Source organism: Pelmatolapia mariae, linkage group LG3_W (genome assembly GCF_036321145.2).
Source record: "Pelmatolapia mariae isolate MD_Pm_ZW linkage group LG3_W, Pm_UMD_F_2, whole genome shotgun sequence".
Taxonomy (NCBI): domain Eukaryota; kingdom Metazoa; phylum Chordata; class Actinopteri; order Cichliformes; family Cichlidae; genus Pelmatolapia; species Pelmatolapia mariae.
The window spans coordinates 83,043,299-83,059,269 of NC_086229.1; the positions used below are offsets into that span (position 1 = coordinate 83,043,299).

The following is a 15,971-nucleotide window of genomic DNA, read 5'->3' on the forward strand; positions in this document are numbered from 1 at the left end:
GGACATTGTGAGCCATGACAGCTACTGCCTCAGTAGCAGGGTTTTTCATGGTTTCAGCTGTAAATCAGAGCTCAGTGCTGGAAAGCAGCCCGTTTCTCTGCAATTATGCAGCTAATTTCAATTCTGCTGTTTGCAGGAGTCAATTATAGTAACCCACTCTGCAGGTTTACAAGGCCTCGGTGCAGTTTTAATGTGAAGCCGCTTTAAATTGCACCGAGTGCTGTTTAACATGCATTCGTCACAGTGGTACAAGCGGACGCCGCTCAAGTATTAATACAGTCATTTTCAGGGCACGAGAAAATTTAGTTAGGGGACATTTCAGATGTGTGCAACCACACAAACGTGCACATAGAAATACACACCAACCCAAGGTGAGCTTTCCACCAAGAGCTCAGATTTGTCAGTGCTCTGGGGAGGAGAGAAATGGAATAGGGCTTCTTTTTTTTAATGCAGTTAGAGGCCGCTGCACCGTGTCACCTACTTGGTGAAGGACACACGTCAGCCTGTGAGCTGCTACCACAGCCAAAGCTCATCATCTTTTCTGCTCTCTAGGAATGGCCACAGGGAGAGGGACCAAGCAGGCTTTAAAGACGAGCTATTATGTTCCATTTAAGATCCATAATTATATTCTAGGACTCCAGCAGAGCGGCTTTGCATGATTTCCAATTAAGAAAATTCTTATTTATCTTACATTGGGCCTTGATGTAGCACCTCTGTTTATATTCTAATTATATGACAGACTGCAACAAGAGTGTGTAGCTCCTCCATTTGTCAGTGATGGAGGTTCAATGAAAATGTAACTATACAAAAAAAAACTATTTTTTTCTTGATTGCAAGTTGAGCTTTTTCCAAATCTATCCAAACATGTTGAAGCCCAAAAATAACAGTGCAGAACATGAAAACCAGAATAACAAAGGTTACACTCATTACCTGCTTATTGTGGAAGATAATACTCTTTCAGTGTGTCCCTGGTTATAACTGTACATCACCACAATGCTGAAAATACTGAAACAGAAAATGCCCGCTATCAGGTGGCGTAGCAAGAAAAGGTTATCCTGCTCTAACTGTATAGCAGCTTCCTGGTTCATTGCTTAAAGCTCTTTCACACATACTGCAAGACTAGAATTATAAAGAGCAGCTTAGCTACACTGGAAATATGCCTACTGTCATCGTGAAAAATCACAAGCCACTTGGTCTGATTATCAATAAAAAGCTAACATTTCAGCAATTTAATGTCACTTAAAATGCTACTGATGCTTAACCACTGGAATTTATAAATGTGCTCGGGCATTAGCCTTGGCAAAAATCCAACTTCATACTGGGTTGTACTGAAAAGTCCAATTGAATTCAATTTTATTTATACAGCGATAAATCACAACAACAGTCTTCTTAGGTTGCTTTATATTGTAAGGTAGACCCTACAATCATATGATTCCCTATGAGCAAGCACTTTGGCAACAGTGGGAAGGAAAAACTCCCTTTTAATAGGAAGAAACCTTCGGCAGAACCAGGCTCAGGGAGGGGCGACTATCTGCTATGGCCGGTTTGGGGGAGAGAAGGAAGACAGGATAAAAGACATGCTGTGGAAGAGACAGAGATTAATAACAAGTATGATTCAATGCAGAGAGGTCTATTAACACATAGTGAGTGAGAAACACCCAGTGCATCATGGGAATCCCCCAGCAGCCTACACCTATTGCAGCATAACTAAGGGAGGATCCAGGGTCACCTGATCCAGCCCTAACTGTATGCTTTAGCAAACTAATCTTAAAAGTAGAGATAGTGTCTGTATCCCGAATCCAGAGACCAGTTCGCAAACCCCTAGTAACCACTGGTTGCTAGGGAAAAATGTGTATTCCTGGGTAAAACTGGTCACAAAGAAGATGCTGCACCAAAAACTTCTTTTGTGTAGTCACCTGTAGTTTGGATGGAAGACACCGACTTGTGTGACTAGGACCTTAGGCAAGCCAGGCAAAGCTTTTAAGGTTTTCTACATAACTTTAAACTTAAACTAAACTTTGCACACCTTAATCAGCTAAAGTGTCTAAATTTGTACAATCATTAGTTTGTGAAACCGTCTTGTGTTTATTTCCAGGATTAATTATTTTGAGACAGACTTGCTTGGACTGTGAAGGAATATGAATATTTACATAAACAGGTTTAAAGCCATGACAACCTCATATTTAATACTTTGAGTAACTTCAATCTGCAAAGCTCCCCCATCTGGTGTGGGATGTCAGAAAAAAAAACATCCACACCTCAAGTCACAGTGAGATAGAGTCATTTGCTGGCACCAAAGTTTGACAGCAGCTCAAGAGCAATTTACATTTTCACAAGTATGATTATGTTAGTCTGGTATGTTGCAGGTGTAAGCAGACAACTCTTCAACTGGAAGAGTTCCTGTTATGAGAGGTGTCTGATTTACTTAAAAATCTTTGAGGACATAACTGAATCCCTACCAGCTGCATTGACGTTGTTCTATAGTCATTCTGACATCCATAAAACATCACGCTAACTCTGCTGCTTAAATGTAATCAGCCTTTCATGATCTCTCAATTGCCTGGCAGCAGGGCCGAAGGGGTTAAAGTCTGAATGAAAGAGCGCAGGCTTGGCAAGCATCATGAAATCCCATTTCATGGTCAGGCTTTGGCATCACAGCGCTGTTTTGGATCTGAGTTTGGGGACAGTCAATACACAATCAATAGACTTCATTTCCCATCATCATAGCTCAGCAACAGAAACCAATAAGGTCCATGAGTACACTCAGGAAGTAGACAGGTGCAGCTTGAGGATTTGAAATTTGGAACAATATGCAACATCTATTTGAGATTACAACTTCAGGTGATGTATTCAAATGTGTAACGCAATAGTGTTGACGAGTATTAATAGATACGCATTCTGAACAGATGCAGTTTAACATGAGCATCTCTGAGTGAAGCTGTTTGCGGCTGGGTGAATAACTCCTGTGAAAAGATGTAAAAACCACACATAAAACTCTGCTGCATGCATTCTACTTGCCTTTCTTCATTGCATTTGTTCAGTCACTGAAAATAAATATGATTTGAATTTTGAATTAAAAGTTAGACTCTCTCACATAAATCCAAATTTTACTCACATTTGGTACCACTTTTTTCCCCCTAGCTTGAACAGAGCTAGCCTCTCTCTACAGTAAGCATGGCTTTACGCCAAATCCCCACCTCTGAAAAGATCCTTCATAGCATGAGCTCTTTCATCGCCTGCAGCACTGTAAACCTTTAAGTTGAGTCAGGAACTTAGTCTTTTATATTCTTGCCCTCAGACATGGTTTGTGCATCAATTATTCACAGTCTACTGTTTGCCAGAAGTGCGGAATTGAATTTAAGACCAATAAAATCGTGGTTTAAACACAGATCATCAGTGATTCATGAGCAAACAGTGTACGCTATTGAAGGTGAGGGTAATATTTACCTACTCCTTATAATAATCTTGTTTTTTCTTTTGTAAATCAAGAGATACATAGGTTAGGAAAAATATGAAAAAATAATGAGAACACAACTGTTTGGATATTGAACATGAAGTATCTGTATATGCGAGGTGATGTGTTGGGCTCAGAGTTAAGTCATGTTGAGGTCATGAATAAGAAATCAGCAGATGCAATTTGATTAACAAACGCCCAAAAAGCTTGAGAACCCTGCCTGAGGACTTTTTTTTGCCTTTTTATATTTATATACGAATACAATCTCTTTTTTTTGTGCAGTGATAGCAGACAGATGCATTGTGACAGCCCACACATGGGCAAGTATTTTTGCACTGTTCTGTCAAAGAACAAGCCACAGCAGTCCCACTACTGTGACACGAACCCACTCACACAATCTCAGAGAAATGCAGTGTGCAGTGACCGCCTGATATGGAAGAAAAAGCCTGGCAATATAGGTTTGATATCATAAATAGAGTCAGTAAACATGCATGTTTGTCCTATATGTTTACAGAAAGAAATATAAAATAAATCAACTTCCTGTGCCCTTCAGATTGCTTATTTTGATAGTCCATTATAATACTATGGCTGGCTGATCAGAATTGCAAAGTGGGGGCAATCAGTATTTGCATAGGTTATAAAACAGTGGTATGCAATCAGAGCAAGCACACATGAGGTGACTACATAATAAGACTGCAGGAAAGTAATTTTTCTTCTCTTGGTGTCTAAACTACAGTGATAATGTGCTTTAATTGTCCAACAGCTCAAATTAACTTAATTTCCTTATTGCCATGTACACAACTGGGTTTGCTGTTATCAGGGCCTGTGAAAAAAAACAACTGCTACACCTTAAAATCAAGTGTGGAAATAAACCTCACCACTAGCTTAAAGTTTAACAACTCCCAATCAGCCCCAGGGCAGCTCAAGCAGGAGGGACTTACTGGGTTTTCATATTAAAAATGTACCTTGTGAACCTTTCTCTGCCTCATTATTCCAGAGCGTCACCCACCCAGAGAGTCTATTTTAGCGTGTCCCAGCTTGCGCCGGTCAAACTCAGTGAGCACATTGATCGTTGTGTTAAAGGACAAGTAATTGTGGGTGAGTGGTGAGCTCTGATTGCCTCTGGGCTTCTTCAAGACCAATTTGTCTGCTTGTCACTTTAGGGCTGGTGCTCGAGGCTCGACGTGGGGCAGGGAAAGAGCTTGATGGGAAATGTGATCTCCTGGTGACGTGTTGAGTGCTTCCTCCTTGTCTGTTTGTGTGAATTTGCTTGCTGAGTGTATTACACAGTACTGTATGTGCTTCTAGGAACCATTGTCAGATAATCAGACCACTTTGTTTGAGTTATTGTTTGCAGACTTGTAGGCTATTGTTGCTACAGAGCTCAGTATTTCAGATGGGCCTCGGACAGGCGTGCTTAACTGCAGTTCCTGATCTGGCAACTCGAGGCTGGCTTTAAAAATCGCAACAATCTCTCGCCTAAGAATGTCCAACTATAAAAAGAAATAAATATGTTTTGATCGGGAGAAGAAGCAGCTGCGCTATAAATCTAAATTGTTTTTTTTCCCATACACCCCTGTTAAAGTTTATTAAAAGCATGGACATGCTGACTGGCAGACGGGTATACCATCACCTCAGCTAACCGGACTCAGTGAACTTGTTTGTGCCTTTTGGAGCCTTTAAATATAATTATCCAACAAATATGACCCACGGTGATGAAATTGCATGTTACATGGCACTTGCTAGCCCCCATACAGTCAATACATGCATCCAGCCTACCAAGTATGCTAGTGTTAACTCTTAACTTAGCCTTTAACTTAAACCCCAACGTCTAAAATTAATAATAAGATAGCAACAGCTTAAGATGATGCTTCCAGAGGGCGATGCCTGTCCTTGCTCTATATGCAGGTTTCCTTCATAGGTTTAAAAATATTGTCTTATCGAGTCATTTTATTTGGTAGCTGTAAGAAGAAGTGTCAAGTGTTTGATAATGATGCCATTATAGTGAACTTTCAGATTGAACACCAAAAAAATGAAAAATCAATGGAGCCTCTTGTGCTGCGTCTTATTTATTGATCTAAAGAGAATTAACTGACTGGCTCAAGCAGATGATTTAAAATATCATTCAGCATGCCGATGCTATTCTTTCATATATCAGGCCGGCAACCTAAACTATAACAATGCATTCTGTTTTAAGCTAAATGGAATTTCGCACATCCCATCAGCGTCTTTCGCCAATAAAAACTGACTTGCTGTGAATACATACTTTAATGTGACGGCACCTGCTAACACCTTGTCAGAAAAAAACCAATCACAAAATAACATCCGGCATCTTTAGTGAAAAAGATCATCACTTATACAGCGTGTACCCTCTTTAGAGCATTTTCTGTGTTGTTGCTGCGGGCTCTGGATGTAGCCAGCCATTACAGAACAAGGGCCATTTTTCATGTGTAATGGGGTCCTCCATTAAACATGAACCTGGAGGAACTATCATTTAGCTTGGCGCCATCACCTCCACAAACCAGCAGCAGATACTAGAAGAGATACAGCCTCTGTGACACACTGGCAAAGGGTAAAGCTTTAAAGGTTGGGGGAAGAAAAAGAAGAAACGAGACTGTGCGCCCCCAGAAAATGACCAAATAGGTCATCTGTGCAAGCTGTAATTATGACCTATAGGTATGTTAAAGACAGCCATATGAAAAAGGTGCATGTAAAATATGGAAGTGGTGTTGTTACCCTGGTAACCTGGAAAATGTAGCTTTCTACATGTGTTTAACCCTCAAGCGACTGAACTATTTTAGCGTAAAATGATTGAGTGATTGAGTGAGGTTATTTATGACCCAATTATAGCCTATACAAGAATGCTTTATTTAATATGTCTATTAGTCTATAGGTTTATACCTTTATCTTTGTCTACTGTATGACACTTATGCCAAATTATTAAAATATTCTACTATAACTAATTATGTTTTTCAGTCAGATTTTTTGCATTTGGCCAGAGTTCTTAAGTAGACCCAAAAGCAGGATTGTGGAGGCAATCAGGCAGGTCGTAGCATAGAAGAGATTTTATTAAAGTAACAAGAAAATAAAGCGAGGCACTGACATTCCAACACAACCAAGACAATAACAAGATTTTAAAAGACAGGGGTATACTCAGAGTACTGGCTAAGTAACATGCCACAGGTGGAAACCAGGTGAGAAAAATGACAGAGCAAACAATCACAAAGAAAGGAAGGTAAAAGAGGAAATAGAAAGACAAACAGCCAATACTGAGGCATGACAACTAACTAACAGATACAAAACAGATGGCAGCAAAAATGGGAAAACACTGAGGAGAACCACAAGAAAAATTAGAAACACAAGAAAGAAAACAGGAACTGTAATGCAATAAATACCAAACAAAAACCAGGAACCATGAAAGAAGGCTTCAGCAAGTAAGTCTGGCTAACGTCAGTCTGTTAGTCATGAGTCACAGGAAAACTGCAGTTGTAAAAAAACATAACTTTTCTTTTTCTTTACCACAGTAATGGACCATATCCTGCAGAAGAAAAAAAAACTAGTCCGACAAGTTAATTAACCAAGTAAGAGAGATTTCTCTACCGCGTGGGTCACCAGAGCAATACCACAGAAAAATAGAGTCAACCTGACTCATTGGTGGACCATTATCAGCTGATAGTAGCTACTTGGCGACCTATCAGCATTTATGACAACCAATAAAATAAATTTTAGAAATACTGGAGGCGACCAGTGGTACCCTTCAACCTCCTAGTAGATACACCTACGGTATCAATTTCAAAATCCTAGGTAACTTCTCGAGTTATCAGATTCACAAAATCTTCAGAAAACTTGACCCCTGACCTTGACCTTGAGGTCAAGGTCCCTGGGATTAAACTCGCCTGAGAACATTTGTACATACACCTATGTCCTTATGCTGTAGATAAAGTTGTATGTCACTTCATTCTCTCTTTATTCCATTCACAAACTTGGAAACTTGGAACCACCCACCCTCCAGGCTGATGGTGGAGTAACCCCTTCAGCCTTTTGGGCACTCATCAGCCAGAGGGCACTCTGTAACTTAACTGTTGGCACGACTCATGTTTGGAACGGCAGTTCAAGGTCCCCAGTATACCTTTTTTGCTTTCTTGTGACCACTACTCATGCTAGGGCCTTCGTCTGGGTCTGAATTTTCTCCAGGGCCCAGCTCAGATTGACTACTTTTTCTTTTCAAATATTTATCTATTGCTATTATGTGCTGCGTCGTCTCACAGCATGACTCTTATGTAATTTCTTTTTCATCTTCTTCTGTTTTACTGGCAGTTGGCAACCCATTTAGTTAGAGCAGGTAGCTGTACTGCCCTCTAGTGAAACAGAATGGAATTGTTCTGACCGTTACGCCGGTGGCTTAGAGCGGCGGTCCCCAACCCCCGAGACTCAGACCAGTACCAGACCAGTAAGAGTTGAGGCTAGGGTGTGAAATTCATGGTTTTCAGGGTTTTTAGCGTTAACTCGGTTTCCCTGGGTCTTTTCCCATGTGTTATGAATAAATCACCTCTTTTTTGGTACCGGTACTGGTTTTATTTTGTTGTATTTATCCGCGACACCTAAAGGCCGGTCCGTGAAAATATTGTCGGACATAAACCGGTCCATGGTTGGGGACTGCTGGCTTAGAGTACTAAACAGGTGGAACCAGATAATCTTCCACGGCACACCTGATCATTTCTCATGGGACACCTATGTGCCGCGGCACAGTGGTTGGGAAACACTGCTCTAAATCACTAGATATTGGTACAGTCCTAAAAATGTTATAGCTATACCTGTAAAAGAAATTGTAAAGTTCTGGACGAAGTCTAGCATTTAAAATATTATACTAACAGATATGTCAATAACATCAGTAATCTCTTTGTCATTTAGCTGCTACATAGCTTGGCTTTTCACCGCTCAATACATTCACAATGAAGAAAAGTAATACACCGTGGCTCTTAAAACCAGGAAATAAGAAAAGACAACGAATACTACAGCAAGCAAAGTGAAAGATCCCAGTAAATTAAATTCAATGAATTGCTGGGGCTTAAATCTTTTCAAATTGAGAACAGGGTACAGTAAAAAAAAAAAAAAAAAAAAAATCGGGCAATAGAGATTTAAGAACAACCACCTGCTAGCGACAAACCTTTTTCATAATACCCAATCAAATCCCATGAGTGTCTGATTACACAGACAATACCAGTGTGAAACATGGCAGAGAAATCCAGTCTCCTACTCGGCCACACTGAAACCCTGAAATCCCACACCACTATCCATGCTTGACAGACAATATCAGCCTCCCCCACATGAGGCCCTTATCTTTGATAGCACTTTCCATCAGCACATTGTGAAGAACACTGCTTCAGTTGCAACCACTGTTACAACACTGGCTCTCAATATTTGCCCTTCATGTATGAAGTCATAGCTCATCAGACAGCTTAAGTGAAGTGATGGTCTATAAATCAGAAAGCAAAGAAAAAGTAAGAGTCTAATAAAAATTCATGAGGCGCAATTAGAGGCGGGAGAAGTTCAAGCTTGATATTTTACCTTATACAATTATGATTTTCACAATAAGGAAAGACTTTAACATATTACCCCACCTGATATTACAGCTTAGAACAGACACACGAATAAGTTCATGCAGGACCTGACAGTGTAAACACATTGTATAACGTTGTCTCAGGCAAGATGTTCTGTGTTCAAAAGGCGAAAATTATAATATGACACATTTTTCTTTTAGTGAAGAAATGGAAAGATAAATCTAAAAGCTGTATATTGAGAAAAATGAGGGAAAAAACCCTTAGCTGCTACTTAGTTGGACGCCCTACTGCTTAAACTTAATTCAAACGTCATCTAAATTTCTGTTTAATGGCTGCATATGCTCAGAAGACCAGACCACATGTTGGCAGAGGCTGTGTTCAAACTCATATTTTCCCTCTGGTACCATGTTTGTTTTTAAAAATAAATTATCTTATTAAGTATTATGAAGGACTGATACTCCCTGGTTGTTGTTTTTTTTAGGCTGTGTTGAAATCTAGTTCAAATGTAACTCAGCTAGATGATAAGATGAAAATTAATTAAAAGCACATTCTTGCATTGCGGCAACAAAATGGACACCTCCGAGAATAGTCATTCTGGCTCAGTCCCTGGCATCAAGTGATACATTTCACAAAGGACGAGAATGGAAATGCAGGAAGCAAATATTGCTTTGTGCGCATCTCTATTTTCTCCTTCAGCTTTTCCATTTCTGCTCCAGCGACTCCACTCTATTTACTCTAGCAAAGCTCAGATTACACTTTTATCCACAGACTGGAAGAGATTAGAGCTGTAAACAACGAGACTACAATCCCCAGGCTGAACAAGATACAACTTTTATTGTTTGTTGTCTGTTTGTCTCTTTGTTTGTTCTTAATGAATATCGTTAAACGTGAAACCCCGTGCCCGAGCAACCAGCTGCATTTTGGTCTGAATGCCCAGCAATACAGCAGGCAGCGATGTTGTCATTGTCGCAGACCGAGCCAAAAAATAGCTATGTTTACGCTGTCCTCAAGTCGTCTGACCTGACCGACCAGGATCTGAACTGATGTGACCTGGATAAAGTGGTCTGTCACTTTAACTGTGAGAGAACCAAAACACACTGCTGTCCACCAAAACCCGCATATTAATAATATTTAGCTGAGAAATGTGTCTGAGAAATAATGCAAACGTGACGTCACATTCACGAGGACAATCGTTAATTGAAGGTTTAACTATAAAAATACCATCAAATAAAAAGGCTGAACATCTTTTATGGTACAGTAGTGCGCAAAAGTCTTCCTCATTTCAAGATGATCCCACACCGCTTCAATAATGTTGGGGTCCGGCCTCTGGGGAGGTCAATCCATGACTCATAGTGTTCCACTATATGGTTTCACTATGTGTTTTTTTTTTTTATCTACACTGGTTTGTTTGGGATCATTATCATGGTGAAAACAAATCTGTTGTTTTCCAGGTTGTATTGCATAGTGGATCAAAACCAATTTTGACATGATCTCCAACACCACTGGCTGAAATGCAGCTCCAAACCATGACAGAGCCTCCTCTGTGTTTTACAGATGACTGTACAGAAGATGTTCACTGTTGTACGTCTCTCCCGACTCCCTCCGAACTGATCATTCCAGCATTCCGAACTTGGATTCATCTATCCTCCATGATTCACTTCCTTTAAAATGGCTTCTTGACACCCACCCCTCCACTGAGACCATTTCTGATGAGGCTTCAGTGGACAGTAGATGGAACAACTGAAGGACCGGATGGCTTACCCAGGACTGGCTTTTCTCTTTTTCTTAAGGACACGCCTTTTGGATACTGTTCATGTGCTGTAAATAGTTTTTTCTTGTCCTGTTTCTTTGAATTTGTTAGAAACACACCAATGTTTCAGCTAATAGGTCTTTTGCATCAACCATTTTGCATCAACCAAACTGTTATATTTACTCTATAATATCATATCATCCCTTCACTTAAGTGCCACTTGCATGCCTCAGTGAATCATAGGTCAGTGTTAAGTGGTGTAACATACAGAAATGAACCCAAAAACTGAAAAAGTGAAAATTGCCAGGTACATGAGGTGGAATGAGTGAAAAAGCAGCCAACAGTCAATGAGTTAGTGCTCAAAACCACACTTTGCTTACAAAAAAGTGTGGCTTCTTGGAAGCAACATATGAAGAAATGAGCGGCATGTTCAGAGTTTTTCCACAGTGCTATGTTTTTACCATAAGAGATGGTCTGCCTATTTCTAGTCAGGCAGAAAACGTTGCATTCAAATAAGTGCAAATAAGGTTAAGTTTATTCAAAGGCCCATATTGCATTTGAGGGTAAGGTAGTCCTTTCCACTATAAAAATCCATCTGGGGTTTTGCAATGATGGATTTTCAGATAAGTGAATCAAAATCATCCAACTGATCCATCTATTACTGAACCAATGTAAAGTATTCCCCAGAAAATTGACTGTGATTAATCATCTCTGTCATGTAATATTATTATTATTTATAATGCAGATCTCTTAGAAGGCTGAAAGTTACATTGGAATCACTTAAAACAGAACAACAAGTCAGAAGAATAGGTACAGATTTCCTGGGGAGGGACACGGTTTAATAAGAGAAGATAGCAGGAGGAAAAATAGGCTGCAGAAAAGAAGTGACAAGAGCGGAAGGGTAATCCATCCTTATTAGGCACAAATCAAATGCATCAAACAGCCAGTCAGAGGCAATAGAATGGTCAGGGTGATCTGTGAAACAGTGCACAGGACGAGATAGGCCTTAGCTGCTCGGGCCCGAGCTGTGTGATTGCTGGGGCAGAAGCACTGTAAACGCCAAACACAAATACCTTTTGTTCTGTTGCTTTGCATTTAAATTGAATTTGAGACAGTTTCAGCAGTGCGTGGAAACCGCAGGAGACTGAAGACAAATTCTAAACGATGTCTTGCTTCCACAGAAGATGCTCTGTAGGATGCTCGGTTGCTCGGAGTCCTGTACATCACTTCCCTTCCCCGTCACTACAGTTGCTCGGTGAGCTGCCACCATTTAATCTGTTTTCAAAGTATTCTGCAGTGTCATACTGAAAGGAAAGCTCCTGCCAACTTCTCTTACTGGCAGGCTTGGCTAAAAATACAGCAAGAATCGGACTTCTCAAATCATCAAAGATTAAAGATGTTGTGATCAATCTGGCACACAAAATACTCAACTGGTGGTCTATAAAGCTGCTGTTCAGCACTTATCTGAGAGAGCTTTATAGTCAAATTTAAGATGTTTGAGTGTGCATTACTGTTTTAAGGTCAGATGAGTTCATCAGATGACGGCTGCTGTTGAGGGAGCCCTATCCAGAATTATGACAAAGAGCGGTGTTAGTGATGACAGAAATATTGTAATAAGTCATTGTCATCTAAAAAGTCAAATTCAATGGATTTCAAAAATAATGACAGCTAGAGGAAAACAGAGTGAAAGGCATGCCTGTAGCGTAAGGTTGCATGTAAGACGCACACAGACGACGGTCTCGCTGTTATCTGGACAGCACAGTCAAGTGTGAATGAGGCTCTAAGACACACAGGACTCTTAAATACTGATTCTGCAGCTAACCTTACAAAGACTAATGAAGCACACGCAAGTTACACTAAAACACATTACTTGGCTCACTTCGGCTAATTTATCAATTAATTAGTTTCTTCTGGTGGCGCAATGTGAGCTCCCTGATTATGCTTTAACAGTCATGTTAGACGGCTGAGATCCATTCTGTTTACGCCTGCCTGGTGTTGACACAGAGTTAGCCTGGTAAGTAATGGGACCCGTGGGGGTGGCGGGTGGTGTTGGTCGGGGGGGGGAATCTGTCTGCAGAATGATGGAGAAGGAGCTCCATTTTCTGCATGGCCATCCACGACGAGCTGCGCCAGAGAGAGTGAGTCATTACACCGTTTTACAACAGATGTGTGAGATGTGTGGGGACTTGATGGGGGCGTGGATGTATCTGGGCTCGATCTTGGCAACCGCACACTCCCCGCCGCGGCCTTGTCTCCTGCGGACCAGACTGTAATGTCCGTCCAGGTTTTAGTGCCCTTGACTTAAGAGCTCATACACTGCTCGCTGAACACGGGCAGCAAAATTCTGGTCACACAACGCCACTTTATCCTCTGGAGCCTGCAACACAAAGCTGAGCGCCTGCACGGTGGAGTCAGAAAGCCATTAAAAAAAAGCAAGTTATTTCATTTGTCTGCATGATCTCTGGAGCAGCTGTGGCTATTCAAATTAAAATGAAATTATGCAAACGATTTGATTACAGTGTGCAGAAATAATCCCAGTGTGGAAAAGCAAACAACGCAACAAGGTAATGTAATAGTTCCACCTTAAATCATCTGTTTCCAAACTGTAAGTCTACTGTAAATCACATGCCCATATAGCTGCAAGGTGCACACATTCTTTGCAGGATTGCACGTAGATACAGTGTGTGTGTGTCTCATGTGCCAGCTAGGGAGGAAAAACATGCTGACTTTAACTCAATGCTGCACCAACATGAGAAGCAAATTGGCCCCGCAATGAAAGAATGTAAAAGGGTGTAATTTAGAAGTTAAACACTGCTTACACTCTCTGCTTTAATGCAGTTCATTATCTTGGCGTCTGAAACAAAAACCTCCCCTGTAATATTTGTAAAACATTATTATTTCCTGTCCAAAAGTGTAGAAGAAAATAACACCGAACAGCAATGCTCGCGACACTAATAACACCCTCAGACATTACGCCCTCGCCTCAAGTTTGATCACGAGTCACAGAGAGAGCGCGGCAACGATCATAGTAGAAAAGTGTCCAAAACTGCAGAAGTAACGGGCCGTCATTTACATCCGGCCTCGTGTCCGTCTTTTTATTTCCTCTGTCTATTCAACCGTGTGACATTTTGCGCAAGCCTCCGCTATCGGTGAGAGAGATTGATCTGTTTGAAATTTCAATCTGCAACCAATCAAAGGAGACATGAAAACCATTTGAGAGCAGTCATTTTCATCAGTGGATCTACGCTTCAGGAAAATGAAATGTGAAAAAAGCACAGAAAAATGAAAACACACACACACACACAAAAGCCCCCAATTCCTTCGGGACTGTAGCAAGAAAGGTCTCTTAATAAAACATCAAGTGTTCAATACTAGAGCTTCTACTTTTACTTTCATGGACATTATAATTACAATCACAGAGTAGATGTGCATGAAGAAATAAGCGCGTGTTAATGATGCTAAGTTGCTCTTGTTTCCCTCGAGTCTCCACTCCGACCCTCAGAGGTGTATTGATTTTCTTGTTCTGGTTGGGGAGCTGGAGCAGGGCTGCAGTCCCAATAATTGCCAGCTAACGGTGCGTGGAGAGGACATTGTCTCTTGTAGAGCGTCTGGGGCAGGGAGTTCAGTTTTTTTGTTAAAACGCAGCCAAGGCAACTGACAGTTGGAAACATATGAAACAAAGACCCTTAAAATTAAGTGATTACACGTGGAAGAGGGAGAGAGAGGAGATTAAAGTTAGGACACGGAGCTGGAAGCAGCAAAGACAAAAAATGGTGACAGCGGAGAAAGGAGAAAACTTTTTAATTTAAGTTAACAATAGCAATGATCACATGAAGAAGAGTCAGAGCAGGGAGAAAGAGCCCAGGGGTAATAGAACAATCTTCTGAGGTGGTGATAACAACAACAGACAACAACTGCTCTTAATAGCGAGTGTTTTAAAGGGCGGAGTTTGGTTTTGGCTATTTTTCAGTGCTATTTGGCTTTGCTCTACTTACATGCCGCTTTACTGTATGAAGCTTAAACATGAAAACGACCCGCCAAAGATTCAGTTTTTCACGATCCCAAAGTCACGGAGGTGAATGAAAGCTCAAATCTTTGAACACACACTCATGCAGGAATTTGTAACCGAAGCATGCACGCACTACTAAAAATAGCCCGGCCATTCCTTCCACTCAGAAGGACTCTCGTTTACAAACATTAGCGCAAATGGAAAACCTGATTACTCTGGCTATAGGAAGGGTGACTTCAAATGGACAGCGGCACAGGAGAACCACGGGCCAATGTCGAATGCAAATGGAGACAAATGAAGAGGAATGCCATCCGGGTGGTGAGGCGGTGACGCTCGATTGGAGCACCAAAACCGCAACTACTGTGTCAGGTTGCCTTAACAGCCATGTATTTCATTTGAGCAAAACCTCAATTGGATTCCCCATCCAAACCAGATTTGGATGGGGAATAGAAAAAGGTCAAAAGATAAATACATTAATTTCAATTTTGACTAGATCCCCTATACACATCAAGGTTTAATCACTCTTTCAGTCGTGATGGCGATATTATATAGTGACAAGCTCATTATTGCCTAATTAGCTCTAGTAATTAATCAGCAGTTCCAGAGCTGGTGAAGGACAGAGGTATTCTCTGCTAACACACCAACAACACTGTTTAAATGACTGCACCAGCTTTCAAATGTGTGTTTTACTGGCTTTTATGGGGCCAAAACGATCCACCGGGGACATGGGGATAGTTTTGAAATGTTAATAATTCATGTGCTACTTATTTTCCAGCCGTAGCCTCGACAATAGCAAGGTCAAAGAATACTTTCACTATAAGAATACTTTCACTATAAGAATACTTTCACGACAGCGAGGACGCTCTCCCTCTTCTGCTTTACATAACACTAGGCCAGATTGTCGAGCAGCACTTTAACGGGCCCTGACAGACACTCGCTCATTTTCAGTCAGGCAGAGGAGGATCTGGGTGGACTGAGCTGGTGCTTAGCTACTGTAGGACATCAACTGTAAGTTCTCAAGCCAAGCACTGTTTGTACTGCTCTAATGAGCCAAAGAATCTGTGCTGCTCTGGTGCTGGACAGCAACACAGCAACAGAAACCAGAAACCAGAAGTAGGCAGGGACTGCGTAACGGAGAGACAGCAGGACGTACCTGCCAGGAAGCTGATACGGATAGATGTATCACCGTTAAACATC

At 41.1% G+C, this 15,971-nt stretch overlaps 1 protein-coding gene across 2 annotated transcripts in view; it reads right to left on the minus strand.

The window, feature by feature from the left end:
* kcnip4a (potassium voltage-gated channel interacting protein 4a) overlaps nt 1–15,971 on the minus strand; it is a 130,529-nt gene that overhangs the window by 71,607 nt on the left and 42,951 nt on the right. The gene's annotated exons all lie outside the window — the stretch shown is intronic.